Source organism: Myodes glareolus, chromosome 6 (genome assembly GCF_982192425.1).
Source record: "Myodes glareolus chromosome 6, mMyoGla1.1, whole genome shotgun sequence".
Lineage (NCBI taxonomy): Eukaryota > Metazoa > Chordata > Mammalia > Rodentia > Cricetidae > Myodes > Myodes glareolus.
In genome coordinates this window covers 39375561-39399748 of record NC_142031.1, presented here as the reverse complement: position 1 = coordinate 39399748, position 24188 = coordinate 39375561, and the positions used below count along the sequence as shown (strand labels likewise).

General features: G+C 46.2%; 2 long non-coding RNA genes across 3 annotated transcripts in view; one reads left to right on the top strand and one right to left on the bottom strand.

The window, feature by feature from the left end:
* LOC125406016 (uncharacterized) overlaps positions 1-24188 on the top strand; it is a 42461-nt gene that overhangs the window by 5163 nt on the left and 13110 nt on the right. The window contains exon 3 of one of the 2 annotated variants that reach the window (XR_015002287.2): positions 4106-4255. This is a non-coding gene — a long non-coding RNA (uncharacterized LOC125406016). Of the gene's footprint in view, positions 1-4105; positions 4730-24188 lie in introns of those variants that run through there. The other variant, XR_015002286.2, reaches the window with a different exon arrangement.
* LOC125405528 (uncharacterized) lies at positions 7820-22650 on the bottom strand. The gene is made up of 3 exons (XR_007233682.3): positions 22298-22650; positions 8959-9222; positions 7820-8103 (listed from the first exon to the last, which is right to left on the bottom strand). It is a non-coding gene; the product is annotated as an uncharacterized LOC125405528 (long non-coding RNA).

Sequence of the window (24188 nt, the reverse complement as noted above, 5' to 3'; positions counted from 1 at the left end):
CATTAGCCTCTGCATGTCCAGCCTTTCACGGAGGCCCAGCAGAATGTATTTGTATGAGAAGATCAAGATCAAAGAATAATTTATCACTGTGTTTTCGAGTAGTAATATAATTGCCAAAATTTTGCATTTGTTCTTGGATATGACGTTTACAATACTTTGTGGGGACCCTGATAACACTATTGAGGACATCAATAGTGACATATCTGCTCAATGCCATGGATGGTGGGGGAACTGAAGGTGCTTGTCATGCTGATGAGAGCAAACCTGTATCAGATGTGGACCAGCTTGCTTTGATTGAGCTAGTCTGTGGGGAAGGCAGCTTTCGGGTCAACCATGATGCCAGTTTTTATAGCATTTTTCATGCACCAGGCCTGGCATGTGCTTTCGTTTTATTTTTGACATAGGGTCTCACTGTGAATCCCAGACTGGTCTGGAGCTCACTATGTAGCCCAGGCTGGCCTCGGCTCTAGGTAACCGTCACACCTTAGCTTCATTTGAATAATTGAACACCAGCTTCCTGACAAAGTCGACCATAAGACAGCAGCCTCCCAGATTTGATTCCTTTCCCATCTTTACACCTCACCCAGTAGAACTAGCTTCTTTCTGGAGCCTGGCCTCTTCCAGGCCGCCATGGGCCTGTCAGTGTACACATCCCAGTGAGTCTCGGTCAGGACTTACTTCAGCCCTCTCTGCATGCTTGAAGCCTGCCACTCTCCCTGTGGCTCTGTCTGCTGCTCTCTCTGTTCAGTGACTTGGAACAAGGAAAGGAAGGGAAGGCTAGATAGCATGGCGGGGGCTGTGGCACAGCGGATGTGGCCAAGAGCCCTTTGGGTTTATCCTGGTTTGTGTTTTGTTTTAGTTTGTGTCTGTTTGCATGTGTTTGGGTGTGCTTGTGAGTGCAGGTGTCCATGCATGTATGTGTGACTTCACATGGAGGTTGGACAGCAGCGTGGGTGCTCAGGACACTGTCCACCCTTCTGAGGTAGGGTCCCTCACTGCTCTGGAACTGGCTACGTCGGCTGGCTGGCTACTAAACCCCAGAGACCTGCCTATTTCTGTGTCTCCAGCACAGGAACGGCAAGCATATACCTCTCCTGGCTTATGTTTTTTAATGTGGTTCTGGGTCCCCAACCCCAGATCTCCTTGCTCATTGTGTTCTCTCTCTAATGCATGCTATTGATGTTTTAGTCTTTTGAAACAGGCCCTCATGTAGCCTAGGCTGACTTTGAACTCTATGCAGACGGATTTTGAACTCCAGATCTCCTGCCTCCCCCTCTCCTGTGCTGAGATCAAAGGCTTATAGCACCACACCTAGTTCCTTTCAGGCCAGTCTGAGGCAGGAGCAGCGGGAAGTGCCCAGTGCAAGATAAGAGAAGACATCCTTCTCTAGATGTATCTGTCCAGTTTGTTACATCAGGCCTTACAAAGAAGAAAAACACAGACAAATAAATCTGGGTTACTGTATGAAAAAAATATGTGTTTGTTAGGAGAAACAAAATGCTTGTCCTTGCAGGGTGCACTGTGCCTCTGGTCCAGGGATAAGATATTTTATCTTCCCATTGGCGCCTGAGACCTAAGCTGGGTGGCAAGATCCCAAAAAGAAGCACTGACCAGAGCCAGACAAACTGGCTGTACAGAGCTGGGCCGCTACCTCCCACCCTGTCTGCCCACTCCTTCCAGAACCATGCTTTCCCTCCCTCCTCTTTCTTCGGAGTCCTCTAATTGAATTTTTAATTTCTGGGCAGGGTCATGAGGGAATCTAAGGTTGCCAGAGCATGGTGCCATAGGGCAGGCAGATCCACGCCTCACTCTGTCTTCCCCGAGCTGCAGCTCAGGTCCTTGTTTTCTTTCCTTTTACCAGACCAATCCAGACACATGTTAACCGTGTTAACCCGATAGATATCAGTAGGCCTGACCTTTCTCTCCAGGCCCTCCAGTCACCCTGACTCCCCAGCTGTGCCTCACTTGTGCTTAAACTGGATTAGCACTCAATGCTGTAGGCACCAGGGCCCTGCACTTGGACTTGCTGGAAATCAGAGCAGAAATTACCTTATTTGACATTAAGCATTTTCCACTTGAGGGATAAGATCCCCCAGGGAAATCCACTGGGGCTTATACATACATGACTTTAAATTGGATTTTAAAAATAGCCTGCCAGCTGTTTGCTAGGTCATGCTTGGGTTCTTGGCCTCGATTGCTGCTGTGTCCATTTGGGGATCAGGGGCTGCCAAGACTGCAGGGCTCTAGATGCCTGGGGACTGTCCCAGGAGCCCTGGCAGTTGTTGCCATGAAACCCTCAGATCCTGGCACCGAGGTCTACGAGTCATGCAGAGAAAATAACCACATCATTTAAACCATGTCCCCCAGAGTGCACCGCAGCCCTGGGCTGCCTCTGCTCACACCGAGTCTGAAAGAAGAGAAAGCAAATGGAGGACCAAGAGTGGTCTTCACACTTTTTGAGGAATTTTTTTCTCTCTCAAAGTTTTATATCAATTTACTTAGTAATGGGTCTCATTAAGGCATTTTCATATGTGAATAAAATGTATTTTGATCACACGAGCCCCTTTACTCCTTCTCTATGCCCTTCCCATGCCCACTGATCTTCCTCTTCTCAGCTAGTCTTCTGCTCTCGCGGTTTTTGTGATGTGTGCGTGTGCACATGTGTCCCAGTGAGTTTCATTAAAGCTACGGATGGGGCATGGGTAAGTGATTGTTCTTAGGAAGGAACATGGACAACTTACCAGTTGCTACTCACTGAAAAAAAATGTCTCTCCCTCACCCTATTAACTATTAAGGATGGGTGGAACTTGGTGCGCTTCTCTTCGCTTCATGAGGGATTATAGATGGGCCTGAGTTAGTGCTTGCCCTGTGTCAGCAACCACGTTTGCTGAGAGTTCACAAATGCAGTAGCCATGGCCACACACTGGGGATAGTGTTCAGAAAGTCAGCCTCTTCCTCTGCCTCCTCAGTTCTTTCTGCCATGCCCTGTGTAGCATTTCCTAAGCCAAAGAAGGGGGTGATAGAAACCCCCAACTTATGGCTGAGCATTCAGCTCACTGAGTCCAGCACGGTGACCAGTTATTCATCTCTGCATTAGCAGCTGCCCATTGCAAAATGAAGCTTATTATAAGTCTCCATGTCATTTGTGAGCTGACTGGTGGGACAGAAAAAAAGATTCACTACATATAGTACCCAACTCTGGCCACGTATATTCACGTAAGGCCTAAAAAGGCTTAAAAGAAAAGTTCGGGACATGAATCTGACACAGCTTCCTGGTGACTGTGGTCTCTCGGGTAGGCTTGGTGTATGGAGACTGCCCTGCCTGCTGGAGCCAGCCGCCAGCACCATGTGCCAGCGCCGTGCACTAAGCCAAGCCATGCCAGCAGCTGACATAGCAGTTTAAGATTTGTCTCACTTGCTCAGAGAATGCTGCAGAGGCTCAGTAAAGACAGAGCCAGATGGAAAAAAACCCTCTAAACAGGTTACAGTGTGTTTTAAAAAAAATGTAGGCTTAAAAGAGAAAATGGATCTAGATTGTCATAGAAAAAAAAGTAGTTTATATCATGACAAGTTCCAGGACAACCTGAGCTACAAGAGACCCTGTTTAAAAACAAAACAAAACAAACACCCAACACCACCACCAAAATATATATAGCATAGCACAATGTATAGCTAACCCTGTGGTGCAGGCCTGTAACCCTAGCCAGTGAGGCAAGAAGGTCTCAAGTTCAAGTCCTGTTTTAACTACAGAGCTAAGCCTGAGCACGCTGTTGAAACCTCATCTCAATAAATAAGTAAATAAGTACATGGAGGTCTAGGGTTAAGATCCGTGGAAGAGCACCTACCTAGATGTTAATCCCCAGTGAAGAAAAAGCAGGGGGATATGGGAAGAAACCGCCCCCATTAAGGCTGTTGTGAGCTGAGGAGCAAATGAGTTAGTGCGGACTGTATGGACCACGGTAAAGTGTTCAGTAGCTGTGCATCCACCCTGCTGCTCTCCAGGCTTGACTGCCTGAGCCGTTCTGTGCTCCTCTAGCTCGGTCTTTGTTTATCTTATGGTCTTCTTTGTTTATCTTTATGGCTTAATGATCGCTTCCTCCATCAGACCAGGAACTTCCAAGTCTTTACAACCTAAACCATCCCTGCCTCTCAAACACTCAAGAAATGTTTGTGCCTACCATAAGAAATGAACTATCTGAAAGAAGAAATCCTAAAACCCAGCTGGGATCCAGAAAACAGACTCCCAGGCCTGCAGGTCAGTTTCTCCTTCATCTGTGTTTGCTCAGTCTGTAAACTTGGCCTTTTCATGTGGTTGGTCTGACTGTTAAACAGAGAGAGACTGATGAGTTTGGAGTTCCGGGATCATGAGGATAAAGCTTTGTAATCAAGCCTTTTGTAGGGGACCTCTGTCCCTATCAAGTTTTTCAAATTGTAATTCAATATTAAATGTTTGCTAAAGAGGGCTATGAGGTGGATCAGAGGGGAGAGGCACTTGCAGCCAAGCCTGGTCGTCTGAATTTGATCCCTGGGACACACAAGGTGAGAGAAGAACAGACTCCTACAAGCTGTCCTCCGATCCTCTCAGTAGAATGTGGTGCATATAAATAGTGTTTATACCAGCAACAACACAAACCCGTATAGGAAGCCTACTTTTTTATGTTTCCTCTCATTTGCTGTACTACCAAACTCATCTGTTTCCACAGAATAAAGTATAAACCTGCCTGCCAAAGCGTGCAAGTCTTTTCCCCCCGAGTCATTTGACCCTTTAAGCCCCCACAGCAGCCTGTACAAACACTTGTCACAGAAGCATTTGCCCAGTGCAAGACCCTCAGAGTCAGCCACAGAGTGGGTTTGAAATCCCCACTCAGAGACATAGCTCTCCTTTAGTCTAGCAGGATGGCTAAGTACATAGGCCTTGCTGCCAGGCCTAACAATCTGCATTTTATTCCCAGGAATAAAAGAAGGAGATAACCAATTCTTGTAAGTTGTCCTTTGACCTTTGTACACTGTAAATGTGAGTGCATGCACAAACACACATAGATACACAGATAATAAATAGCTGCAATTAAAAAAAACCCGAGTCCCTGTCTTCATTACCATCTACTGTCTGCATCCACTGTCCTGTCTTCTCCAATAAACTCCCAACACTAAGGTTCTCAGACACAGCTGGCCTATGTCAGACCTTGCAACTTTGATTTGGGCCTCTCTCTTGCCTGGAACCCCAGTTTCCCATTTTCAAGCCCCACCCACACGTTTTCCGAGGTTTACCTCTAAACCTTCAGACATTTGACTGTCTCTTCTCAACTTCTCTTCTGACCCAGAGTATAAAGCTAGACTGCTGGGTGGGCTTTAGACCCTATAGGTCAGGAATAATGGCACCGACTTGCAACACACAGGGCCTCCACACGCTCTGCCCAATAACTACTGTTCTAGGGCACAGTGATAAACATTGTGGTGGAAAACAACAGAATAAGTTTCTCATTCTCTGTTTCATATTAAGCATTCCTTCCTGACCCTCACCCTGATAACAACAACAACAAAAATATCTGCTAAAAGACAGATCAGTCCAATTGCTTTATCTTGTCAAGCAAGGAAACAGAAGTCTAAAGAACAGGGAAGCTGAAAAACAAACTAATACATTCTTTTAATGGCTCAGATGGCCTAGGAAAGATAAACAAGCAGCTGGACCTGAGACAAAAGGTCAGCGGCTGTTGAGGGAAGCAGGCCAGGTGCCTCTGAGGCTCAGCAGGCCAAAGCCTGGGCTGGGGTGAGTTGTGGAAGGAAAGTTGATCAGCCAGAGTCTCAAGCCAGATCCCTAGACCCGGCCCTGAAACACCAGTCGAGCAAGAGTCGGCGTATTCAAATCCAGATGTGGTGACACACATCTGTAATCCCAGTAGTCAGGATGCCAAGGCAGGAGGTTTGGGCATAATGGTGCATGCCTGTAGTTCCAGTCTTTAAAAGGTGGAGGCAAGAGAATCAGGAGTTCAAAACCAGCCTTGACTGTATGAGACAATGGGTCACAACAACAAAAATCACAAAAAGTCAGACATGGTGGCCCAGAAACCTGCCTGTCTCTGCCTTCTGAGTGCTGGAATTAAAGACATGATCCATGGCGGGTTGTTTTTAATTGTTATTTGTTCTGTGGTATTGGGGACTGCATCCAGAGCTCCATGTATACCAGGCAAAAGGTCTACACCCAGCTACAGTCCTTGCCCTGCCACTGAGTGGCTTTTTTAAATCAGGGTTTCATTCTCAGGCTGGCCTCAGTATGTAGCCTAAGTTGTCTCTGAACTTGGTTTTGTACTTGTGGAGTTTTGGGGTATTTTTTGTTTTGTTTTGTTTTGTTTTTCTCCCAACAGTGAATATATTTACTAAGGAAATGTGAAAAAGAACTTCTGAGATTGATAGGGGCTCCAGGGCAGGAACAATGTGTTGTTGTTACTGTTGCTCTGAGTTTTAGAGAAAGGCTTATTATATATTCATAGGTGGGAGCTTAAGAGGGAAGGAGAGTCACACTGTTGAGTTAGGCTTGAAGTCAGTCATGAGGCGGAAAGGGGAGCTTTAGAAAAAGTGAAAAAGCCCAAAGTACTGGAAAAAGCATACTTCGACTCAGGCCACCATCCAAAAGAAAGGCAGAAAGGCCTTCTCTAGGGTTTTTTCATTTTTGTTGTTGTTTTATTTTGTTTTTGAAACAGAGACTCACTAAATTGCTCTGGCTGGCCTGGAACTCACTATTTATCAATAGGTTAGGTGAAGAGATTAGTCTCCAAGTGCTCAGGAACATGCTTGTGCCACCACATCAGACTCATTCTGGGCTTTTTTGAGGCAGGGTTTCAATATATCTCCCTGGTTGGCCAAGCGCTTGCTCTGTAAGTGAGTCTGGTCCAGGACTTTCAGTGGCCCTCTGCCTCTTCCCTGAAGGACTTCAGGACGTGTGCTACCATGCCTGGCTCACAGAAGTGTTTGGGAGGATAAATAAAGTTCATTGAAGAGAAGCCGGGGCTAGGAAGGTGTTCATTTGGTACAGTGACTGTCTAGTATGTATGCAGACTTGGGTTTGGTTTCCAGCGCTGTAACCCAGGAATAGTGGTATATGCTCATAATCCTAGCACTCTGAAGTGGAAGCAGGAAGGTCAGAAATTCAAGATCACCTTCCATTACACAGCAAGTTCACAAAGGGTGAAAAGAACAAACATTATCCTAGGAAGGACTTCTCTGTGAAGAAACACTCAGCTCAAGACCAACATGGATTGATGGCTATCGAAGAGTTTGAGAGTTCGGGATGTGTTTCCTTGCATTTCCTTATTTCATTCTCCCCATGTCGGTAAATCCCGTCTTTATAAAACTCCCCTTTCACCTCGCCCTAGGCAACCCGACCAGCTTCTGCCTTCTTAGGACTCCTCGTTCCCTTCACATGGCCAGTCTCCTCGCTACTTTATTACTGGGCCAGGCCCCCAGCAAGAACTGGCTTTAAAATTTTTTAGCACACATTTATTTATTCAGTGTGTGTGTGTGTGTGTGTGTGTGTGTGTGTGTGTGTGTACATGTGTGTGTCATGGTGGGCACAGAGGTCATGGGACAACTGTGAGAGTTTGTACTCTCTCTCCACCATATGGGTCTCTAGGGACTAAACTCAGGTCTTCATGTTTGGTGACAGGTACCTTTACATGCTGATCTCATCTTCAAAGTGGAGATAAAAATGTCATTGGGTGTTAGGGCTATAGTGCCTATAAGACATGACCAGGGTCCCCTGACTCATTAAGTGACAGTATCTGTCAGGATCATGTCAAGAAACAGAAGGTCCACTCTGGTCTGATCATTTCAGCAGAATTCAACGTGAGAATGTGACCGAAAGGTCAGGGTGCGGCAACTGTAGGGCTAGTTTTGAGGCTCCATGAGGTCTGCATGGGAGATGGGGAGGCTGTTGAAGATACTGGAACCCAGAAAACGGCAGTGGGACACCATCCAGGTCAGAGAATGGAGAGAACTGAGTCCAATTCCTCTTGCCTTTTCCCCACTGGCTCTGGAGAGATCCCCTTTGGCCTCTTTGGATGTCAAATATTAAGAGGTTATGTCGAAGTCCATGTATGGGTCAGCCTCCTGGGGTGCAAAACAAGGGACAGAAGTAAAAAGCGGCTTGGAGGTGAAGTCAAGAAGCAGAAGTAGAATGTACAGAGGTATATCCTCGCTTAAACCTTCAAGTTCTTAAAGCGAAATAATAACAAACAGAAATAAAGTTTATTATATGAAGCAATGGTTATATGCATTAAATATAATAATTTGTCAACCATTCCACAATAATTACATCAATTATTAATAACAAAACCACCCTTGACAACCTCAGACTTCTGATCCCTGCTTGCTTTCCACCACACTATAACTTAGACATAGTCCAAGCGTAGAATTCTAGAGGAAGTTCCCTGAGAGATTACCCATAGACCCTCAGTATCCCTCAGCATTACATTTTAAGTTAGTTTCCTTAAAAAGGTTAGTGTGCATATTAGTTTCTACAAATAGTAGGCAAGCAATCCCCTGGGAACTGCAATCAGAATGAGTCCAGGTAGCTGGATGGTGGACTGGGTCAAGATGGTGGGGTCAGGAGGTCAAGAAAGCTTTCTCTGCAGGCATTGCTGGTCCACAGCCCTCGCCTTTGTCAAAGGTGCCCTGCAGTCTTTAAGGCAGCTACACTGGGCACTAGCCACTGGCTGTCAGAGCTGAGGAAAGAAAAGCCAATCCTTTTACTACCTACCGCACCTGCCAGCTGAAGAACCCCAGGAGAGCTGCCTCGCACCATTGGCTCCTAAGATGGTGCAATTGACACTTGGCTGCACTGCCTTTCTCCGAAACGCCCCTGGCATGAGGCTCTGGGTTTTATGGTGGCATGAGACTCTGGGTTTTATGAGGGGAAACATCTTCGGGGCAGAACCTTCTACCTTGGATGAGGTTTTTATTTACCTTTCTCCCCAGTTCTCTGGGGGCAAAAGTCATAAAAGAGTTCCATGGCAGTGACCTCTTCCAGACCCTGGAGCTTAGAGGGTAGGGTAATGAGAACTGCAGGAACCCAGTGTTCTCAGAGAGCACGTCATAGAGAAAGAATTCTCAGTTCCTGTCCTGGCAGAATCGATTCCAGAGAAATGAAGTGATGGTCACATGCAGCTCTCGGGGGGCTGGGTGCTCCTGTTCCTGAAAGAAATGTCACTGGAGTCTACACACAGTAGCCTAAGGAAACAGGAAAAGAAAAGGAGAAAAAAGAGAAAAGAAAAGCAATAAGATTGACTCTCTTATGTGTATGAATGTCTTGCCTGGATGTGTGTATGTATGTATCCCACATGTGGGCCTGGTGCTCGCAGAGGTCAAAGGAGGGCATTGGATTCCCTGGAACTGGCGCTACCGATGGTTGTGAGCCACCGTGTCGGTGCTGGAATCAAACCCAGGTCTTCCGCAAGAGCAGCAGCCAGTGCTCTGAACTGCCGCTCCATCTCCCTAGTCCTGTGGCTGCACTTGAATTTTTTTTTTTTTTTTTGCCCTGGCAATGCTGAAGCATGCATGGCTGCCCGTATATGACGGTTCTGTTGAAGTTGTCCGTATTGGGTTTCATGGTCTAAGTTGATGAGAATGACTGACCAGGTCCTAAGTGGCTGCACTTAGGAGACTAATAAAGCTAAACTCGTTCTCTCATATCTCAACCAAATATTATCCTATGCACGGTGTATGCCTTCCCACTGCAGGTGAGGGTGTTCCCCTACTACTCTATTCATAAGCTATTTCTCTGGCACTATTAAAATTGATTATAATTATAAAGAATTGTAAAGCTAAACCAATGATTTCTCATAAAATTACTTCAGACAAGATGTTCCTGCCTCAGAACTTTTGCATTTGCTGATCTGTTTGTTATTTATTTTAGAGATATTTTAATTATATTTTGTGTGCATGAGTGTGTGTGTGTGTGTGTGTGTGTATACACAACTTACAGGAGTCGGTTCTCTCCTTCCACCATGTGGGTCCTGGGGATTGAACTCAGGTCATCAGACTTGGCAGCAGGCACCTTTACCTGCTGCATCATCCCACTGGTCTTTGTTCATTTATTTACATATTTAATGTATGTATGTGGATGCCTGACATGTGCACCATGTATGTGCAGGAACCTAGAGAATTCAGAAGAGGCACGGGATCTCTTGGAAGTGGAGCTAGAGGCAGTTGTGAGCTGTCTTGTGGGTGTTGGGAGCCAACCCTTTGCCAGAGTAGTAAGTGATCTTCAGCCACTGAGCCACGTTTTCAGTTCCCTTGTTTGTGCCTTTTAAATTTTTTAGATATATTTATTTTTTTTTATTTTATGTGTATGAATGTTTTGCCTGTGTGCGTATCTATGCACCATGTATATGCCTGGTGCCCAAAGAGGCCAGAATAGGGTATCAAATCCCCAGAAACTGGAGTTACAGATGTTTGTGATAGGAGTTTGAGGAATTGAATCAGGGCCCTCTGGAAGAGCAATGGGTGCTCTTAACTGCCGACCATCTCTCCAATCTCTCCCACCCTGTGTTTTTGGTTTTTCCATTCAAGGTTTCGTGTGTACCCTTGGCCTTGAATTCCATGCACTCGGCTTTGCTGTTGTTTCTGTTTAGTTCTGGGGACTGAACTCAGGGCCTGTGCATGCTAGCTGAGTGGTCCACCTTCGTTCTTTACTTACGGCTTAGTTTCCCGGTTGGTTTTCAGGCCAGCTTCCAGCTCTCTATGTAGCTGAAGATGAGTTCCTGATCTTGCCTTAGCCCTCGGAGTACTGGGACTTCAGGAGTGAGCCACTCCTACTGACTTATTTTTATTATAGTAAAATATACATGACATAGAATTAACCATTGTTACTTTCCTCTTCCCTCTCAGGGTGGTTGTTACTGTTTTCCAGTACTGGTCATCAAACCTGCGGCCTCCTGCATGCTAGGCAAGCATACCCCACTAAGCTGTCTTCCCGGCTCCGTTACATTAAGTGCATGCACACGCTAGCTAACACAGCCACTCCTGGCAGCATCTCCAGAGCTTTTCCGTCTTCTCAGCTGAAACTGTGTCTTTTAAGTACTAAGCACTTTTAAAACCACCCCTCCCGGCCCCTCCAGTCCTCATACTACTTCCTGCTTCCGTGGTTTCTTTTTCTGGCCCTGGGGATTAAATCTTAGGTTCTCAGCCATGATAAGCAAGTTCTCTACCACTGAGCCATGCCCTCAGTTCCTTTAAAAACAAACAAACTTATTTTTATTTTGAGCCGGGTCTCCCAAGCTCAAGGGTTAGTCTTGAGATTACACTGTAACTCAGGCAGGCCTTGAACTGTCATCCCCTAATAGCTGGATTGTGCGCAGATCTGTGCCGACAGGCTCAGCCTGTCTCTATAATCTGGACTCTACTGGGTACCTCAAGCCACTAGAATCGTGCAGCCTTTGTGTTCTAGAGTCTGGTTTATTTCACTCATCATAAGGGCTTCAAGAGCTAACACACACTGTGGCATGTGTGAGAGTTCATTCCTTTTCAAAGCTCCATAGTATTTATTCGTATGTTTAGTCCACATTTACTTGTCCACCTGACAGTGGACGTCTGAGTTGATTCTGTCTGTTGGCTATTGTGAATGATACCACCATGAGTACCAGTGTTCAGTTCTTTCTCTTTAAGCCCCTGCTCTCAAATCTATGCTCTGTCCTACAAGTAGAATCGCTGGATCGAGCCAGGTATTCTGAGGCCTGCCTGCTGTTCTAGTACTTGAGAGATGAGGCAGGGGAATCTGGAGTTCAAGGTCATCCTTACCCACATAGTAAGTTTGAGACCTACCTGGCCTACCCTGAGACCCTGACTCAAAAACCAAACAGGAGAACAGTAGTAAGCTAATGGTTACTTCGAGGAGGGAGAGACATTTTCTTCAGTGTTGTAACCACTGGTAAGTTGTCCATGCTTCTGTAAATAATCCAACTGCAACTCATTGGGATGCACGCGCGTGCTTGTGCACACAACACACACACACACACACACATACATACACACAAATGCACACATATACATATGCATACACACACATACACACATATACACATACACACATATACACACCTACACATACACCTATACACACACCTACACACCTATACACATACATACATACACACATGCACACATACACATATACACATGCACTCACACATACACAAGAATACATAAAAATAAAAGGGGAACTCACTGGGAAGGAGGGGATCAGAGGGAGTGGGAGGAAAGCAAGGGAGAAGAATAAGGGTGAATACGATCCAAATACATTATATACTGCTGAGCCAGTGCAGCCTGGACGCCGAGACTGGGGGGGGGCGGGGTGCCTGGATTGAGACACGAAGGCTTCTTTTCAGGTGGAAGAACAGCAACTTTTATTTTGCCCCGAGCTAAAGCCTTTTATACCTTTACTGCTTCTGTAGAAAACCACCGGCCAGAAAGAACACAAACATCCTTGTCAATTACAGACCGCAAGGAAGTTCCGCTGACAGTCAGGGAGAGTGAGGACAGCTGGATCACAACAATATACATGTATGAAAATGTCATTGTGAGACCTTTTATAATATGAACTTAATATATGCTAACATAAAAAAACTGGATCAAATGGCAATTTTTTAAATCCAGGATCTTGTACTGGTTAAGTTGGGTGTATCTACTGTTGCCAAACTCAAGTCCAGTTACCTGTTGCATGACTGGCCAGTCCGAGCTGGGAAACCAGGTGTTGAGGCCAGGTGGGTGGTTCTGTTGGGAGAGTCAGCTCGATGAGATGATGGAGGACACTTGTCCAAAGTCCATCCTGACAGAAGGTTGAATTAGGAGTGGTTTATAAAAAGTGGTCCCGGCTGGGAGACGGCTCAACAGCTAAGAGCTCTTGTTGCTTTTGCAGAGGACCTGGTTTCAATTCCCAGCACCCACACAGTGTCTCACAACCATCTGTAACTTCAATTTCAGGGGATCTGACACCCTATTCCGGCCTCCTTGAGCACCAGGCACACACATGGTGCATAGACATACATGTAGACAAACACCCCCCCCCCACACACACACATACATAAATTGTAAAGAATAAAGGCAAATGGTTGCCGGGTGTCCTCGGACTCCTGGTGGGGAAGGCTGGTTGCCGTGCCTATTCACATGGGTGAACCTGAGCAGACATGTGCTGTCCTATGACTGCTCACAAGATCCTTTTCCGTTCTGCAGACCCCGAGAACAAAGACCATTATTTCTTCACGCTATCCTTGTCATCAGTTGCTTCCTCCTGTGAGGTCTCTGAGTTCCTGACGTATTACATAATGCGCTATCCAACTGGGGCAGCCTCCTTGAGGCCCTCCTGATTGCCAAACTCAGGTTACTGAAAGAAAACCTAAAATGCATAGTTTCACTACCACTGAGCCATGTTCCTTTCCTAAAAACTGTCATTCTACTTTTTATTTCCTTCTATGTGTATAAGCCTGCATGTCTATATGTATACTGTGTGTATACAAGTACCTCTAGAGGCCAGAAAAGAACACCAGATTTCCTGAAACTGGAGTTCCTGGGAACTGTAGACCACTGATGTGGATGCTGGGAACTGAACCTGAATCCTCTTTAAGAGCAACAAGTGTTTCTAACTACTGAGCCATCTCTCTAGTCCTCTCAAATGGTAATTCTAATGTTCAGTTTTCGGAGACTGCCATGTTGGGGCTGCGTTGTTTTACCTTCCCATCGACCCCTCTAACCTACTGTTGCGAATATATTAGTTTATTTAGTGACTTCTCCACCCGCACTTGGATGGCAGCTCCACGAGGGTGGGGATTCACTTCTGAATACTTGAAAGTTTGCACGCGGTAACCAGATCAGTAAGGATTTGTTAAATGAATGAGCTGGCTCCGTGCTTCTGACCTCAGTTTTGCATCATCCTGAACCTTCAAGCCTAGCTTAATACCCGCGTAGCTTTCCTTGGTCCCTATCACGAGAACCATCTTGCAAGGCTTGCTCCTTTATGCTTTGCAGTCTGTGTGTCTGCGAGCTTGAAAGCATCTCTGAGTACTAACTTCCTTAACACTGGAAGCTTTCAAAGTGTGTGTGTGTGTGTGTGTGTGTGTGTGTGTGTTTTAGTAGACTATGTGAGCAGGTCAAAGAATAACTTTGGGAAATATGTTCTCTCCTTCTATCTCATTTAGATTTATTTTGTTTTAAATTATGTGTCTACTTATAGGTATGTGTATGTGTGAACACAGGTATCAGAGTCCAGAAGAGGCCTTCAAAGCCTGGAGCTAGAGTTATAGGAGGTTGTGAACTGTCTAACATGAGTGCTGGCAGCCAAACTGGGGTTCACCAGAAGAGGAGAATGTGTTTTTAACCACTGAGTTATCTCTCCAGCCTTCGCTATTGTTTCTGCTGCTGCTGCCCTGCATACTCAAGGCTAGTTGTTCCTTCTAAATTGTGTAACTTTCCTGCCTCTACCTCCCATAGAGTGATGGGATTAGATGTACGCCAAATCTGCTTCAAAAAAAAAAAAGTTCCAGTGGGTGAAGTTAGGTCATCAGTCTTGTACTTTTACCCACTGAGCCACCTTTAGGTCCTCACTGGTCCTCTGCCACCATTGTCTTTGCTGTCTTTCTAGCCTGGGAGATGTATCTAGGCTCAGCACACACAGGAAAGCGATGGTCCCCATGCATAGTGCCTAAGTAACGACTGCACTTGAGCAGCCCAGAGCTTTCCAGGACTAATCACATGGAGAATTCCCAGACCTATGGTCTTGACAAGAGCCTGCTTCTTCTGTTCTAATGAGAATATTGGACCTGTGACCTGCTGGCTTTCTCTTAGGTAGTACGTATGCTGTGGATCAAGCCCTTAGCAGGAAGCTTTGAGTGCTCACAGTGTGATAGAGGTGAAATAAAGATATAAAGAGGAGTTAAGGTCCAGTGTTGTGGTGTACTCCCGTAATCCTGGCTTTTGTGGGGTAAAGGTGCATGAATCAAAGAGTTCAATGCCAGGCTTAGCAAATTCAAGGCTAGCCTGGACTATGTGAGATCCTGTTTCAAGAAACTAGAAAAGAAGTCTGGGAATATAACTCAGTACAGTGGTTGCCTAACATGGAGAAAACCTTGGGTTTAATCCCCAACTATAAATAAATCAGACATGGGAGAATATATATGTAGCCCTCAAATCCAAATACTCAGAAAGGAGGCCAGGAATTCAAAAGTTCAAGGTCACACTCCGTGGCTTCATAATGAATCTTGTTTAGCCTGAGCTTCAGGAGACTCTAGCAAATAACAAATAAACAAAAAGCCCAGACAATAAGCTACCCATGGGACTGGGAGGTAGGTCAACGAAGTGTCTGTTGTACCATCGTGCAAGCATGAAGGCCTGGATTTGGACACCCAGAACCCACATAGCACTGAGAATCTGTAACCCCAGTGCTGGGGGGCAGAGGGCAGGCTCATACAGGTCTTGTGAGATCACTGGCTGGACATCCCAGTCAGATCATCAAGTTCAGGTTCATTGAGGGACTTTATTCCAAAAAATAAGGAAAATAAGGAGGAGCTTGAGGGGTGGTTCAGCTATTAACAGCACTTTGCTGCTCTTCCAGAGGACCTAGGTTCAGTTCCCAGCACCCATTTGGTGCTGGCTCACAACTACCTGAAACTCCGGTTGCAGGGTACCCAAGGCCTCTGGCCCATGTGCTCTTACACAAATATAAAGACACAATTTTTAAAAGATCTTAAAACGAGGAGGAACAGATACCGTGGCTCACACCTTTAATCCCAGCACTCAGGAGGCAGAGGCAGGCAGATTTCTGTGAATTCGAGGCCAGCCTGGTCTACAAAGAGAGCTTCAGGCCAGCCATGGCTATAGTGAAACCCTTTCTCAAAGGAGGAGGGGAGAATTGGGCTGGAGAGATGGCTCAGTACTTGTTGCTCTTGCAGAGGACTTGGGTTTGGTTCCCAGCACCCACATGGTGGCTCACAATCATCTGTAACTCTAGTTCCATGGGATCTGATGTCCTGTTCTAAACTATACAGGCACTAGGCACACACGCAGTGCACAGACATACATGCAGACGACACACCCCCACACATAAAATTAAATTAAGGATAAAAATAGAGGAAAGAGATTTAGGAAAGTACCCACTGTCAGCCTCTAACCATACATATATGTATATATGTACTAGCACAGGTGCACACACTCATAAGAACATGTACACACACACACACACACACGCATGACAGGTTAAGGAATGGGAAAGACAGAACAGTCCTTGCCTGGTAGATGTATCTAGCTTGTCTCACTCATCCAGACTACTGCCTACTCTGTAGCTTCAGAGTATAAAACACTGGGAAGCCAAAAAGCAGCAGGGTCTCCCTGTCCCTATTGCTGAGGATGGGAAATTCTTACAGCCCACACAGCTCTGCTTGGTTAGTGACCTTTTCTGTCTCTTCCCCCAGGGAATTCACATTTGTAATGGGCAGGGGTTTTGGGTTCTTTTCCCCATTGATCAACTCTTTGTATATAAATATGGCTTCAGTGGAGTCTCTAAAAGATTATCAGTCCCAGAGGTCTTGCCTAGCATGAACAAGTCAGGGGTTAGCAGGAGCAAGGCCGGGTGTGAGACAGGGGGTGAGAGATGGAGGCAAGATTTGGAGTTGCATTCCAGAAGAACAAGAGACACTTCTGGGAGGCCCGAGGGGACTGTGGTGAAATCAGTCAGTTCTGTCCACTGGCAGGGCAGGGATATAACAGGCACGTTTTTAAACGAGAAGGATCTGTCTCCCTCCATAGATAGAGACGACTGAAGAGCAGGAGCCAAGGGAAGCGTGTGGGTCAGCCAGACCAGCACATGACAAGCTCGCGACCCAAGGGAGGCGCTTGCCCTCGTGTTTCACGCTCTGCTCCTACCCAGCCTGCTGCCCAGAAGGTCCAGGCGAGCACAAATCTGGGTTTTACAAAATGTCTGCACCAAGTTAGCACTCCTGTAGTCCTGCTCCGCCCCCAGGGCCACCACTGTCACACCCGGGTTTATTTTTCCAGTGTAACCCGTGGTCATTTAGGGACAAGTCAGGCCAGGAGAGCATGTGAGTCTCCCAGGCTTCGCTGAGGCCTGTGAGGATTGGCACAAGGGGATGACTTGAGATCCCAATTAGTCATCCTGGCAGCTGCTTCCTGCCTCCCTTCCCTTCTCATTGTGCCTTCTTCTCGGGCCTCTCTGCTGCGGTCAGTGGATATGGCCTGGACTCATCAAGTATGACTGCTGGAAAGCAGCTTACGCTGCAGCTCATGTGCCTGCTTTATTGGACAGATGGACGAGCCAGGGACAGAAGGGAACAAGATTAACCTAAACCACATGGCTGCCTAGCGTCAGCATAGGGAAAGCCCTATCGGCTCACCGATCTGCCACATTCATTCATGGAATTGACAGATATCACCGACAGCATGCTGTGTCCTGTATTATAGCTGGGCCAGTGACACAGTGAGAATAAACAGGCAAAGCTGCTTAGGTTTGGGGAGACCAACTGTGGATAAGAGAAGTACGGCAGGACAAAGTAGGGGTGGGAGTGGGGGCTGCCACACCTTGCAGAGAACACAGCTAAGGAAGACCTCAGGGGAGAAATGACTTAAATGCAAGGGGAAGAAGAAACTAGAAGAGGCATGGAGCCATCTAGGTGAAGAACTGTACAATCCACGAGGCAGGATTAAGTCTGGTATGTTCTAGAGCCATGACAGACTAAGCACAAGGAAACAAACCGGTGAGCAACTTGCTGTGGAGACTGAAAGAGTCTGTGGCAAGGCCATGGATGTTTGTTCGGGGGTCTAATTCCTGCATCTGCTTTTCCTCCTGCTCTCAGGCGCACAGTGACCTCTGTGAGCAAGGGCAAGGTGGGGTACCCACCACCAGGAATCCAGAAAATGTGGGCAGTACTGTGAGCAGCCTGGGTTACCTGGACCCCAAATACCTGCCCCAGATGTTGCCTGAGAAGACAGGACACATGGTGGCCTCCCATCTCAGGCTAAGGAGAAAAGGCCTGCGTGCCAAGCTAATACCAAACTAATTGAGTGTAGAGTCTACAAATCTGAAGACAAACAAGCAAAAGTCTTGCATATACCTGCTCTACCAATGGGCATACAACACTGACTTCACCAACACTGGGGAGATGGTTTAGTAGGTAAATACCCTGCCTTGCAAGAGCAAGGACCTGAGATTGATCTCTAGAAAATTCATAAAAAGGCTGGTCACAATATCACATGCTTGTAACCCCAGTTCCGGGAGGTAGAAACAGGAAGATCCCTGGAGTTGTCTGACCAGCAAGTCTACCTACTGGTCTAATCTTAAAGAAAGTAAAAGACATTCCTGAGATTGATACCCAAGAATGCCTTCTGGGGTACACACACACACACACACACACACACACACACACACAAAACCAAAAAGGAGCAAGTTCCCAGTTTAAAAACTAGTGAAAAGAATTACATCGGAGGCCAGCACTGCCCAGACCTTGCCTTAGTGAAAAGTAGGCAGAGATATTTTTGTAGACGTGTTTGGCAAGCAATGGTGACAGTTTTATTATCTCAGCTTCTAATTTCTAATGTCCTGTGCACCCTGCCAGCCTTCCATGCCCATTCAAGTGAACGCTACTGCAGACTGGAGTGCCAGGGGCAAGTGTGGATGCCAACCAGGCCTTGAGTGGGCAGCTGAGTCAGTGGGTTGATTAGCACTATAGTTTTGGAGCAAGATTCTACCTGCCAGGGCTCCTGTCTTCCAGAAGAAAGTATGATATGTCCTAGGGCAAAGCTGGGTGGGTGAGCCTCTTTCACTGGGCATTGTGGCCTCTCCCGGTGACCCTCTGTGCATGCTCTGGGAGGATCTAGGTAAAGCAGGGAGTCAGGACTGTAGATTCATCAACGTTCAGAGTAGCTGGACTTGGACTCTGGCTCTGATTGTGACTTTCTGTGCTCCTCTTCCTTCTCCACGCCAGTACAGTTTGGGAGTCAAGGCCAACTCAGTTCCACAGTTATTTATTGCCTTAGTTCACACATGCTGGTGGGAGGCAGCCCGGGACATTAGTTGGAAGAGTCCCAAAATAGATTGAGACAGCCTCATCTTAATCCTGGCTACAGGATCAACAAACAAACAAATAAGACACAGAACTGCTTGACTATTATGTAGAGCCTGCACTGTCTAAATCCTAAACTCCAACTCTGTCTGAGAAAACTGCCTCCTTCTTTTCCCCGGGTTATGACTACCATTATCATCAGCTATAGACAATACTGCTCCTATTCTAAGGATGGACCATAGGGTACAGAGAGAGCTAACGCTGGCAAAGGACCTTGTACTGTGTTAACCCCACACCAACATTTTATAAGTCACTTTCTCACTTAGTGTCAACCATGACTTGGTAAGATGGCTATTGTCTCCACTTTACATAAAGATAAAAATATTCATTATTAAAATGCTCACTAAGGCTCAGGGGCAAGAGTGCTTGCTTAGCATGCACAAGGTTTGATCCCTAGCCCTGAGAACAGCAATAGCAACCACAAGTCAATCAACTTAAGCCGACATAGTTGGCCTGTTCTAGTGGTCACAGCAGTTGGGATATGGATGAAGGAGGATTGCCGAAAGCTCCAAGCCAATTTGGGCTCCATGCTGAATTCTGGGCTATAGAATGAGACCTTGCTTCAGGCAAAAACAGTAACAGGTAACATGGGTCAGTGATGAAGTGCTGGCCTACCATGTGTGAGGCCATGAGTTCAATCCCCACTGTTGCAAAAGAAACAGAACAAAATAACAACAAAAATACCTGTGCATGTTGGTGCACACTTGTACTCCGGCACTGAGGAGACTGGGGTAGGAGGACTGATCTAATTCAAGCCCAGCCTTGGCAGCATAGTGAGTCCAAGGCCAATTGGGGCTACATATCCAGACTCTTTATCTAGAAATCCAAATAAATGAAGGGCCCTGCCAGGCATGCCCTTAATTCCAGCACTCTAGAGGGAGAGACAGGCAAGTCTCTGTGAGTTCAAGATCAACCTGGTCTACATAGTGAGTTCTAGGACAGCCAGGGCCATGGAGAGAGACCCGGTGTGAAAAGCAAGCAAACAAATAATATAGAAAGGAAGGGAGAGACAGAGACAGACAGAGAGAGACAGAGACAGAGAGAGACAGACAGAGAGAGAGAGCAAGCTAGGTTCCTGGCATTTAACACACGCTAACATATTTAATCCTCAATATAGCCCCATAACATGACCATTACTATTTGTTCCCATTTTTGGAAGGAAACTGAAGCATGCCAAGTTATTTCTGTAGGTCACACCTCTGGTGCCAGCTTGTGGGCACAGCCCTCAGTTGCTGCTATGTTGACCCTGGAGCTCCTACCTGCTAAGCACACACTCTACTGCTGAGCTACACCTGCAGGCCCTGCCTGCTAAGCACACACTCTATTGCTGAGCTACACCTGCAGGCCCTGGCTGCCTTTTCTCTCAGCTCAGTTCTCTGGCTTGTGTTTGTTAAAGCCGGAGTGTAGGAAAGCTCTTTCCCAGTAAGACTGAAAACATAAAACCCACAAATGATAAAGTCCACAGGTTTCCAACACATACAACAGTTGGAAATGCTTGGCATGGAAAAGACAGGAAAAGACACAAGGAATTCTGGCTTAGCCAGCTTTGTTTGGGATCTCAGGGTTCTCTGAGCATGAAGAAGGAAACTGGTATTCAATTTCTTGGATCTCTCTCTCTCTCTCTCTCTCTCTCTCTCTCTCTCACACACACACACACACACACACACACACACACACACACACACAGCTCTAGCTGTCCTGGAACTCACTCTGTAGACCAGACTGGCCTCAAACTCAGAGAGATCCACCTGCCTCTCCCCTCCAAGTGCTGGGATTAAAGGCATTCGCCATCACCGCCCGGCTCATCTTGTTTCTTGAGTGGGAGAAGCTGCATCTCTGGCCCTTCTTCACCCACCTCAAGGCACAGAGCCATTTCCCAACGGTGGTGAGAATCCCACCTACTCCCTCTTGTGTGGTTTCCCATGAGACCAAGGCTGAAAAGGGAACTGAATTGGAGCGAATTTAGAAAGAGAAGCAGATGGGGGCGGCAGTTCTATTTGGTCAGCTTCCCCGACTCATGGCTGCTTGGGGGAGCATGAAGACTGCACTAACAGAAGTAGCCCCCAGGATGGAGTGGGAGCAGCCACATGGCCAGAGCAGCAGGCTAGCCAAACACAGCACTGGCCTCCTTTTCTAGGTATACATTCTATCGGTTCACTTTGTGTGCCTGTGTGGCTGTGTGGACGTGCACATACCGCCCTGTGGGTGTGCATGGAGGTCAGAGGACACCTTGTAAAAGCGGCTCCTGTCCCTCCACCCATGTGTTTGATCATGGGGATCAAACTCAGGTAGGAATCCTTGGCAGCAGGAGTCTACAGAGGAGTCATGTGCTCAGGTAAGGCATAGAAGTGTAGCACTTTCCTCTTAAAGAAAACCCAACACTGGCTTTCTTTATTTCCCCTGCTGGTATATACCAGGCCTCTGCACTATTCCAATAATTTTGTTCTAATTTGAATATCATTTACCAAATTATCTTAATTTATATTATTTAAATAATTCCAATAAAGCAGGCATGGTGGTGCACCCTTTGTAATGGAAGTTCTTAGGAGGTCGACATAGAAGGGTCAGGAGTTCAAGGTCATCTTTGGCTACATATTGAGTTCAAGACCAGCCTGGGAAACATGAAACCCTGGCTCTCTCCATATATGCAAATTCTGTATGGTTCAATCTTATAAGTTTCTGTATATTTTTCCTGGTTCAGTTGAAAGCACAGGGAGGACTCCATCCTTAGGCATTGTCTTTTAAAAAACCATCATAGGACTGGGACATAGCTCAGCCTAGCATGCGTGAAGTCCTGGGTTCAGGAGCTAGCACCATGTGAACTGGATGTGGTAGTGCACATCTGTAATCCCAGCGCTTGGAAGGCAGAGGTTGAATTATCCTTGAGTACATAGTGAATTTAGACCAGTTTGGATTATGAGGCGAGATCCTGTCTCCATGTAAGTGACAGAGAGAGAGAGAGAGAGAGAGAGAGAGAGAGAGAGAGAGAAAGAGAGAGAGAGAAAGCAAAGGCCAAAGGTAGATAATAACCAATATGTTATGTGAACCATGAATCTTGGTTTAAAAATTAGTCTGCATGGGGCGGAGAGATGGCTGTTAGTAAAATGCCTGCAAAAATATGCACATACAAATACACTACACGCAAAAGAAAGAAAAAGAAGGAAAAAGGAAAACATACTTACAATTGGTAGAGTGCTTGCCGAGCATGCACCAAGTGCTGTGTTTAGTCTCTGGCAGTGTGTGCCTGTAATCCCAGTGTTCAGGAGGCACAGGCAGTAGGATCAGAAGTTTAAGGTCATTTTCCGCTACACAGTGAGTTCAAGGCCAGAACTGAATAAATGAAACCTTGTCTCAAGAAAAAAATAATCAGCTACTCTCCTTCATAAATAAACACCATACTACATCTAAGACAATTAACACAATCTAAGAAAATTCCATCATGAAGCTTTACAAATTTATAAAATGCAAATTTCTTCATTGACCTGAAAATGTTCTGTTGCTGTTTTTTTTTTTTTAATTCTTCTGCCTGTGCAAAAAGTAGTAGATAATTGACTTGAAGAGGGAGAAAGGCCAAACACCATGACTCAGCAACCGTCTACCAAGAGACTGTTTTATGGGATGCCATGGCTCTAGACATGATGCAATCATCAGAATTTATGCCTATGTAGTTACTAAAACTAGAGAATTCACATCACTTTCCCCCTGCTTCCTTCCTTCTCCCTCCACCCCTTCCTTCTCCCTCCATCCCTCTCTCTCTCTCTTTCTTGGTCTCACTGTGTAGCCCAGGCTTGCCTCAATCTCACCAACCTCCTGATTCTGCCCTCCAAGTGCTGGTATTCTAGGCAAATGTCTGGTTGGGAATTCAAGGTTCTGAGATCTCTGCATCCAGACATCTACCAGCGCTGCAGTGAGAAGAGGGAGCATGGAGGTGAGCTAATTTCTCAGTGTTCCTCTTACTCTTGCTAAATGTGGAAAGAAGCAGGGTGTGTGTGTGTGTGTGTGTGTGTGTGTACCTATGAAGCTCAGAAAAGAGCACCAGATCCCCTGAAGCTGGAGTCATAGACAGTTGGGAGTGACCTGATATGGTACTTAGATCTCCAGAAGAACAAGTACCCTTAACCCCTGAGCAATCTCTCCAGTCCTTCAAATTGCTTTACTGAGATGGGGTTTCATGAAGTCTGGGCTGGCCTTGAGTTCCCTGTGTACTGGGAGATGACATTAAACTCTTGATTCTCCTGCCTCAACCTCCAAGTGCTGAGGTTATAGGCAATCACTATCACACCTATTGTATAATATTTCCCTTTGAAATTAAAATTCCATCTTGGGTAAACCCAATTCAATTCATGGTTCACCATGTTAGTGTTCGGTCTGCGATCAGTTCTTCAACCTGCTCTCTTGGTCAATTATTTGAAGCAAGTTTGGTAAGAATGAGGAGGGTGGCTACCGATATGGCTCAGTGGTTAAGAGCAATTGTTTCTCTTACAGAGGACCTGGGTTCAGTTCTTGGCACCCACCTAGTGGCTCACAACCATCTGTAACTCCAGTTCTAGGGAATCTGATGTTTTCTTCTGACCTCTAAGAACACTAGGTATGCATGTGGTGCATATACATACATGCAGGCAAACACCCATGCACATAAAATGAAATAAATAAATCTGAAAGGAAGGAAGGAAGGAAAAAGAAAGAAAGGAAGAAAGAGAGAGAAAAGAGATAGAGATAGAGAGAGGAGGGAGGGAGGAAGAGAGAGAGAGAGGGAGGGAGGGAGGGAAGGAAGGAAGGAAGGAAGGAAGGAAGGAAGGAAGGAAGGAAGGAAGGAAGGAAGGAAGGAGGAGAATGGTGTGCTAAAGCAGGCTATGCAAACTGGAGCCCACTACCAGCAGATCTTTCAGAAGCAAAACCTGTGAAATAGAGTGATCTCTAGGCTGAGCAAAGCATTCCTTACAGACAAGATGCCTAGGAAGTTGTAGCTGGGACAATCCTGGGAATACTTCCTCCAAAGCTAGGAGTGAGTTTCTCATGCATGTTCTCCCTGAAACCTAGCAAGTTACATGCAGCTGTGCCTGCCGCTTGCCT